Here is a 10,418-nt window from a genome sequence, read left to right as displayed (position 1 = left end):
CTGTTAAATCGTAATGTTATTGTGTAAAACTCAATACTATGACTAAGGCCATGTCCATACTACTCCGTTTTTGTTTGGAAATGGAGTTTTCAAACGAAGACAATCTCCGTCCACACAGCAACCATAGAAAACGCATATCACGTGACCATTAATGTTCACTGGGCATGCGCGTGAGGGTGTAAACAGGAAGAAGATGATCTCTACACTGCAGTTGGTTTAGTTGCCGAAAATGAGCAACAATGGCCAAAAGAGGGACCAGAGACTTTTTTGCATGGACCGACGACGAGGTCGAACTGCTCCTGAAAGTCACCAGGAGTACAAGGTAGTCAACGCCGCACAAAATACGGACTGGGAGTTCATTCACAATCAGTACGGTGACATAATGGAACGTTTCCGTGGGAATTATCCCACGCTGGCGGACGCCACGACAATGGGGAAAGAGTTCCCACACCAACAAGAACAACTTACCAAAGGTATGGTGCCCCAGCTACAAAGTTTTGGCTTGAAATTTTAAAGTAATAAAGCATGAGCCTGTTTAAAAAAAAAAGCATGACTGTTTTTTTAGGGTTCTGTTTCTTGTCTTTTACCTTCTTAACCTTTTAAGCTCCAGCCCTATTTTTAGGCTTCTGCTCGAAAATTGCATACAAGGTTTATTTTAATTAATAATTAATAGTTTTGGTGTTATAGTAAAGGTAACACTTGTGAGATTTGTTCAGATGTGTAAATATCAGTGTATATGTTATTGGTTAAGAGCAAATGAAGATGGCACACAGCACAAATTGAAAAGTTTCAGGTTTGCTTGAAAAAAAAGCACTTTTATTGTTATTATTTCTTTGAAATGATGCTGCTGAGAGTCTAAAAACTCTCCCAAATCATAGCACAACATGTTAACAGTCTCTCTGCATTACTTTGACTTTGATAAAGAGGTCAGCACAATTGTCATTTTGGAACCGCATGACAAACCACAGGGCGGATGTGGACGACGCAGCCGGGAACTCAGAGGAGAAACGGAAAACTACCGGGTGGTGAGGACCCGAACAGCTGAGCGGATCAGCAGAGTGACGGTCTCCCCAACCAGGAAGTGCGTGCTAGTGTTAGGGTCTCAACTCTCTCGCAGACAAAGGGAAGGCCGCATGTCTCCCACTGCTGCATCTTTTGTCAGCAAAGCAGTGGCAAAAAATCACCTGGTCCAAGTTAAAATCAAATCAAAAGATATTTAATAACTACAGAAGCAAAACAGTTACAAACCAAATACACTATTAACAACAAATCAAATTCATGAAAGTGAGGCCCCGTCTGGGCCACGCGACAGACATGTATGTCTACCCCATGGTCAGGAGGAGGTCTGATCTCTCCTCAGATTTACAGTTCTCTTGTCCCCCCAAAGTTACATTCCTCAGCACTATCGATCAGCTCCACGATTGGCTGAAGTCCAATGAGCTCCCCCTTGGCTGATAACCCATTGTTCTGGTCAAACACCTCACACAGCTACTTTCTTCCCCCGCTCCTGGGACATTCCTCAAACCCCCCTCACAGACACTCAATATACATACAATTCCTCACACTAGTAATAAGACAACGGACAATGCGCCCCCTCTCCCCCATCCTTCCCTCCTTACCCCCAGCAGTAGTGTAAAGACTGAGTTTTATTTCCTTTTTTTATCTTGACAAACGGTCTGGATTATAGTTTGTACAGTTTTTAAAGTTTGGAACTCTATTTTTGCCTGTACAAAAGAGAGAGTTTACTATTAAATATAAAAAGACACTTTTCTGTTCCGAAACAATGAAAACTAATGGCAGAGCGGTACCTAGTGCGTCAATCTCCGATGCCAAGGGGCACTGACCAAGCGTCGGTATTTCAAAAGTTTAGTGTTTCAATCAAACAGGGAGAAATATCTGACAGTAACTTGTCAGGTGTCAGTTAGCTGTAAACCTGTTTACATCCTCTGAAACCTCTTTTTATTTGTTAGCATGAACATTTCAGGGACACAGAAGGGAGAAAAGAATGAGTTTCAGGATATTTTGATCCCTCTTCCTTTCATCATGTCATGACTTCTGTTTTCAATGTGGCGCCACAAGAGGGCCCTGTCACACAGCCAGAGCCTGTCAATATCCACCATAAGACCATTAGTGTAACAGAAGCTCCAGAGCAAGAAAGATTACCATCTAGTGGAAGAATGTCTCAATCAATTATTGTATGTTTAAAGTAAAGGAATGTATGCATATTGTTGTCAAGCGGAATTAGATGTGATTGGTTTTTGCTTTAAGGCTGCAACTAGTAATCATTTTTCATTCAATAATCTATCAGTTTTTAATTTGTTGATTAAAAAAGGTCTGTGAGACCAAGATGAGTTCTTAAATTTCTTGTTTTGTCGGCCCCACAGGCTGAAACCTAAATATATTCAATTTACAATAATATAAAATAAAGAAAAGCAGCAAATCCGCACATTTGAGAAGCCAGAAGTAGAGAAACTGATAAATTGTTGCTTGATTAATTTACTAAAACAATTAATCGATTGTTAAAATTGCTGCTTGTTGATTTTCTGCTGATTTACTAGTTGTTTAAACGACCATTTGTTTTCCGCTGTCCGTGTTATTGTCAGATTTTCTGAAACAAATTTGCCTGCACAATAAAAAAAAATACACAAAACATCACAATACTATACAAAAAACTGGAGTGCTACAGTGCATTTTATAAAAATTAATTTGTGATTGATTGCTTGCTTTCACAGTGAGTGTCTTAAACATACAATGCAGTAAGTTTAAGTATACGCATGAGGTGGAAAGTAACTTTTACTCAAGTACTGTACAATTTTTGGCTACTCTATACTTCTACTTTATCACACTTCAGAAGGAAATGATGTAAAAAATTAGATATCTATCTGAAAATCTTGAGCGTATGCGTTCACTCTGAAGGTGAAAAGTTTGCCTTGATGTTTTCATTCTCCACCTCCGAGCCCTGACTACAGCAGCAGCCCACTGAATGACACAGAAACTAGTTCACCCAGGAAGGAAACTCCCTGCTTTCCCAAAGGACGTCAGCCCAAAGTCATACAGCAGCTGCTTGTTTGTGTGCATGTTTTTATGAGAGAGACGGAGGAAATATGGGGACTGAGTCAATAGACATTAGCTGACTCCCTCAAGTGTACCGCAAAATAATCAAAGGCCGACATTCATAGCGATACTCGCAGCAGTTTATTTCAATAAAAACAATCCCTCCTCTCTTCCTTTCTCACAGCAGATTCTCTAGTATTTGCAGCTCTGCTGCCTGTATGAAGAAGATCAAGGAACTTGCTGACATGCAAACTATAGATGAGTAGTAAGGATGACGTATCCATGAATGACGCAGAGGGAAGGGGAGGGATACACACCATTAACCCTACTTGGACAAATACATTTACAGACTGACACCCACACACAGTTGTAGAGGTGATGCAATAGCTTCCTGGAGTTGCTGTTTCCCATAGTGAATATCTTAGTGTTGGTCATGACAGTCTGCTGCTGTCTACGAAAATAACAGTAATATTCTCTTTAAATTGAGATGATGTCACATACAAACAAATATTTTATGGTTCAACAATTCATAACACAAAGAGTAATAATTAACCTTTATTTGTTGTAACACCTGTTCAACAACAAGGCAACACAAAGTGTTTAAATAAGTAAAGTAAAATAAGAAATAAAAGACATTAAGACAAGAGACAAGTCAAGTCTTTGATAAACAGAAACCAGTGTAAAGATCTGAGAACTGGAGTGATGTGATCCACTTACTGGTCTAAGTGAGGACTCTATGTGTTTTTTAAAATCCTGCTTAAGCCCTTAAATTCTTTATATATTGTAAAGGATGTGGGTTGTAGGCTGATTTTGTAATTGTCTTGATGTGGATGTTCAAATTTAAGTCACCAAGATTCTGGCCTAGTTTTTGGTCTTTAAAGGTAGCGATTGCTAGTGAGCTTTGGCTATGAATCTACTCTGCTGAAAACAAAATCAAGATTTTGCTTGATAATTAAATCATTAATTATTTTACTGCCAAAGACCCGTGGCGTTATTCATAAAGCTTCCTAGAACAAAGAGTTGCAAATCTAAGAAAATTCTTAGAATTATGATGTTTTCTAAGAATTTCCCCTTACAGTTAAGAAGCGATCCTATGCAAGCCTTTAAGAGAGCTCCTAATGTGAAAAACTGTCAGTGTGGAGGAGGACTTTAAAGAGTCTTAAGAGTTTCTTAAGCAGGGGAGAAAATGGTGGAAAGACAGAGAGGTAGGATAAATATTCTCTAAACGCTGAATGACAGTGAGTTAATGAAACGCAACCAGTGACGTGTGGTGAGGTTCGTGGCTGGTGAGGCACTGACACTACATAAATCAGATTTACAAATATATGAACCCAATAGAGAAGCTTCAATCACCATTCAATTGGCAGCTTGTACATTGACTACTGGTTGTTTTTCATATCAGCATTATTTACACACACATAGGTAAGGTACATATTTGATTCCACCAGGAGCGTTTCAGAAGCAGAGCGCTCGCGGGCACCACCGAACATCGTGAGATTCCGCGATAATCTGCGTAACAACCCCAGATGTATAAAGAGAACAACAAACACATGAAAGGTTACTTTACCTGTCCGACGTTGAATTGCTGTTGATTTGTTCATATTTCCTTGTTTTTGGAGACATTTTTAAGCTTGGATATTGAATCTTACATTTTTGTGGTCAAAGCAAAATATAAGAAGAAGAAGAGAAGTGTAGAAGAAGAGCAACGACAGAACAAGCATAAACCGACCCGTGGGCTCTCGCTCGCCCCCTTCTTTGAGGCAGAGTAGTGTTTGCCTCTCTGTGCTTTTTCATTGCGGTTTCTGTCAGATCAGCAACACTAAACATGTTCTACACAGACGTGAAATACATTACCTATTCTATGTAAAGAAAGGACATATAATAAAAGTGTCTACAAATATTACAGTGGTGACAAAATAATGAGAAAGCAAAAGACACGCGCTCAACCCAGTTAGTGAGGGATTGCGCAATCTGAGGTGAGGAACAGCTCGTCGCTGCCTCACCTCACTGTCTCCTCTGTTTGAACAGGACATGCGCTAATTCAGAGATTTAGATTATAAAAATGCTTGAAATGAATGGAATCATACAGAAATGACATGTATAGCACAGATCAGTAGAGACATATTCATATTTATTTTATTTTAGCATTATTTGTTGTTATTTGTACTCTGCCTCACCTGCCTCTCCTGACCGCACGTCCCTGAACGCAACAGATTAGAGCGTGCAGGGATGATGCTTGAGGTCGATCTCAATTAGAGATGCGTTCACATCTCCACCCAACGCTTTAACACCAGAAAATGAAAGTGATCACAAGACTTAAGATATGTGGCTACTGGAAACATTTAACTGTGTTCGCTGGTTTATGGATTTACATGCCAAAGAGGCTACTTGTATAGACTGGCCAGTAATCACTTATCATTAGATTACTAGAACCTTACTCTAAGCAAATTAACTTTTTGCATTCAATTTAGCACGTAAACACATCACACAGAACTGCAACCTGTATAGATACAAGGTCAGTCAGAGTGCAAGACTGCCTATTGAACGAAAAGACATGATCACAAACCCTCGAGAACAGATACAAACTCTCCAGAGTTTTACACAAGACACATTTCCTTTCTAGCCACAGCCATAGCTCCTCACCACTAGATGACGCCACATCCTACACACTGCATCTTTAAAGTTGTTTTGTGGATGATTAATATAAAGTTTGATAAATTAGCAAAATGAGTTGAGTGCGTTCTTCTACTATTAAAACAGAATAGAATACATGAAGTCCAGAAAAAGAGCCTGCTTCTGATTGCTAGGAGAAGGAAGAGGCATATTGTAGGTAGAAGTGGGGCTAGGACTTGATCTGTCTATGGCAACTTTCTGTTGTCTGCATTGGCACCGAACAGATTTCCTTGGTGTTGATTTGAACGGAGTTGATTCGAGTTGCAGCACTGCTGCTTAATGTCATCAGTTATCACATAAGGAGATTAGCACCGTTGAAAGAGTAACTCAAGTAACAATTAATAGAGTAAAACCAATTAAAAAAGTAAATCATGCAAAGATATCTGGGCCGAGGCACTCCTACTTGATGAACTATGCAATCTGACCTGACATTTCTTTATCAGCCAGTAAGAAATGCTTTTGAACTCGCTAGCTGCATCATGAAAACTAGCTTTGGCGCCAATTAATTTCTACTGAAAAAATGTGAAAGTCTGTATGAAACTGCTATCTTTGATGCAGGTTATTGTTGACAGTGTCCATGGCACATTTCATGTGAATTAACTGGAATGCCTGCTGGGAAGGAAGAAGTAAAAGTGATGGGAAGTGAACCAGAAAACTGATGCTGATGATAATTTGATGGATTTTCCCAATCTTTTCCCATAACAGTGACACTTCTTTCTAACGAGCAACACTTTTTAGGGTGATGGTCAGATATAAGTTTGTCATAGATTTCTTTCTTTCCATCTTTGACAAGGCCAAAAAAATGTTTATCCTCCTCTTCTACCATTACTGATCCTTTTTGTTGTTTACATTAATTACAGAATTTTGCTTGTGTCCAAATGACCATAATACACACTAAGCACCTATTTCTGCTGGTCTAATCTGTAATTGTGTTGCCTTCGGGGAACACAACCGGTTACTTCACGGCCCTGAGTTAGAAGTGGACACAATGGCTACATTGAGGCCAAATTAATCATCTGCAGCAGAACTCCCTTGCTGCATTGATAGCGGGTGAATTACCTAAAAATCAAAGCCGATTTCCACGTGAGTGCTGGGCCACTTCACATCACGCACCGCTCAGTTGTGTCAGGGAAATATAAGCTGGGTGGAGGTTGAGAGAAGCAAGTGGTGAAGTGGGTGTGTATGTGTGGAATGGACTGCAAACTGAACCACAGGATGGTATATCATTCTTACTCCTCCCTGCTGCCCAAAATGTGTTATTCCCCTGAATACAGACACTGTGGCTGAAAGTCCTTGAGACCAGTGACCTCTCTCTCTCCCTCGCTCTCTCTTTCATTCTTGTGGTGAGGCTGGCACTGAGCCGGGGAGCAGCTCTGTGGGCCATGATAGAATTACAGTTGCAAAGTGCACAGCAGCTGGCACCAGGGATGTGGGTGAGAAATACAGGGACTCTCCAAGACTCCCTAGTGAGTGGAAAAGGTCGCAATGAGGAGAATAGATAACCAGGCCCTCTGGGCACTCTCTCCTTGCATTTCACTTTCACATTTCAAGGACAATAAACTGAGTGTTTCTGAAATGTGCCACGAAGATTACAGTAACAGGTGGTCATCCTACATGGTTTCAACGGGAGGAATACAAAGTGTTTAAAGGGAGATTTTATTATTTTATTTAACTTTGTGTATTCTGTTAGTATTTCGATTGTTAAAATTGGTCTGTATTTATCTAGATTAGATGTGTTTTAGTAGAATGTCTACATGTTTGTCTAGTTTCATTTCGAGCTGACCGAAGCAATCTAATAGCAACTTTTGTTGAAATGGCAAGAAAGTCAACCAGTTTTGGAAAGATGTTTTTTTCTTAAAAGGGGCAGTCCACCACGTAAACTTCAGTTTACTCATCACAACGATGATGTAGGGAATTTTTTGTTGACCAAGACCAAAATGACACTCACTGAAATGAAATTTTCTCGGAACAAAAAGGCAGTAAGATAAAAAAACCATGGGTCACTGTGGTCTTGGAGTGTCTGTTATGTGCCGACGGTCAGGCTGGTGGTTGAGTGAAGCGTAGGTGTCTGCGTGTATCTGTGTGCATGACCACAAGGCCAATGATGGTCAACGTAAATGTCAGCACTGACATGATACGAACCACGGGGTTTCCTTGGTTATGCCCAGTACGCAGCAAACGGATGTTTTCCAGAATTCAAGTGCATGCCATTATTCCAACCATGAAACCGCAAAGGAAATATTTGATCCAGTTTGTTCCCATACTCTGATATACATCTAAATTAAAACATCATAAACTTGTTTTTCCATACATAAAACAATGTAAGGGCAGAACTTTTTTCTTTCCTCATAATGGCAGGCAGTTAAACAATTGTAAAACATTTGTAAGTAAAACACAAACTCATGTCATGTTTGTAGTCCTTAAGAAACTAGTAGATGTAGAAGGAAATTGGACAAGTTGCATGAATGTTTTTACAACAGTAAGCTACAGGATTTATGGGTATTGTGGTCTCGATATGGAAAACCACCTGAACAAACAATACCACTGGGATAAGAGAGTCTGGGATTTTCTATTTATTATGATTGTATCAAAGTATCCCTGACATTTTGTGTTGATATTTAGAGCTCAGACTTAAAAGAGGTTACACTATACTGTCAGTGTTGCTTTCACTGTCACTTATTATCTCACTGCTATAATGACTTAATGTTTTACAGTAAAGCACTAAAAAAAAAAAAATCAACACTGAGAGGACTGAGGTCAGTGACCAGAGGTCTTATCGCTTTTGGTATCAGCCTCTAGTTCAAGGATTTTGATCCAATTTATCATTTTTAGCAGTATTTTCTTATTTGGTATGATTGAGTTAATGACTTTTATGGTATACATCTCACGGTAACACGCCACAAGTATGCCAACGATGGATTGTTATTAATCACCTAACATTACTGTTTTGATGTCACATTTTAAGGTGAATAGACACCTGTTCATAAATGTGTTTCTAGTTCAACAAATGATATTAATTAAAGCCTTCAATGTTTCTGTAATTATATAATTGTCTTGAAGATCTGCTGAAGGAGTTTCTACATACCCTGCAGTATTTTGTGACTCACTGTTCTGCAGGTCAACAAATACATTATTCATAAAGAACAGATGCACATTTATTTCCCAAAAGACAAACAACCAGCACAGCTGCACAACATGTATTTTTAAATAAGGTGCACAAATCTTACTTTAAATGGAAGAGAGAACATTTTCACTGTTGTTGTCAGTGTATATTTATCCACCAAAACAAAACAAAAAAACAGCTGAAATGTTCTGACATGTTCCTTCATTACATTGAACATGGGCACCGTAGTCTATTTTTGAGTCGACCTAATAACAGCAATCTGGTACCAAATATAATCACCTGCTCATCAAATCTGCAGGTGAAAATCCCCAATAAATGCTAGAGATGCATCAATCCACTTTTTCAGTTCTAATCCAATTTTAATACCTGCATTTGGATGTCTGCTAATATAAATATAATAATTATAGATATATCAAATACAACTGTACTAAAATGATATAGTTCTGATATCAGAACTCTTTTTGCATAATCTTTGCGATTTAAATGTATTCCAAAGCAATGTATTGTAACTGTATGTTAAGGTCTAACATACAGTTACAAATTTAGGGGAGTATAAATTGCCATTGCAACTCCTTTAATGATTTGTATACATGAGTTCAAAAGTAATAGGAGAATTTACTAGTGCAATGGCAAGTTGAAAACTCCTTCATAAATTTTTCAAAGTGAATATTTCAAATAAAGTGCAAGAACTGTGTAAAGAAAGAAACATCTACAACATCAAAAAACCCTCTCAAATAAGTTAAAACAACAATGTGCGTGACTGCTTCTTAAGTCTGCTTGTTACAAAATAGCGTGTGGTGTCCATGACCAGATGTTTCTATACACACAAATCCATTTTGATCAATGTATCGGACGCTGAATAGAGGAAGAGGTGAGTGGTTTCGGTTACCATGCAGAGTTAGACATCAGATAGACTAGCGGTATGACGTGAAGTTTAATGCTAAATGGTAAAAGCACCGCAGGTTACTTACTGATCTTCACTGATTGTGACAAAACAAACTGCAGGCCATGTCAGACACACACACACACACACACACACAAACTAGTTTAGCATTTGCATAAATCTTGATTGAGAACACCACGAGTGACTTTCACTGCCTGTTTAACAAGCCGCGAGACCATCACTGTGACAAAACAAACGGCCAAGTTAGATAATTAGGAGGACTGTTACAAAACAAATTCTAATAATTGTCTTGTTTATCATGTTTATCTCCTGTTGCTTGGAGCAGCCACTCGACCGCCATGCTAAAGACTCGAGTGTAGCTAACTAACACCATCGTTATTACAAATTTGATCGTACGCGGATCAGTAAGCTCAGTCCGATTTGTGAATTTCGTAATATGGGAACCCAAACCAATTGGATTGGATCAGTCCCATCGCTCATAAGTGCACAATTTACTACTGTTTGAACAAGTTAGCTAAAAACTACAGTTCCCAGCTGCAAATTGTTTAGTTTGTGACCCATTTTTAAAGATTGAAATTTTCAGTAACAATTAAGTGTCAAAGAAGTCAGAAAGCAGTGCGAGGCGATTAAAATTATTGTTGGTTGTGGTTTCTGAAATTCTTT

Source organism: Cebidichthys violaceus, unplaced genomic scaffold, assembly GCF_023349555.1.
Source record: "Cebidichthys violaceus isolate CVI_PGR_0920_01 unplaced genomic scaffold, fCebVio1.0.p SCAF_85, whole genome shotgun sequence".
NCBI classification, from domain to species: Eukaryota; Metazoa; Chordata; class Actinopteri; order Perciformes; family Stichaeidae; genus Cebidichthys; species Cebidichthys violaceus.
Note: the sequence above shows the minus strand (reverse complement) of the source record.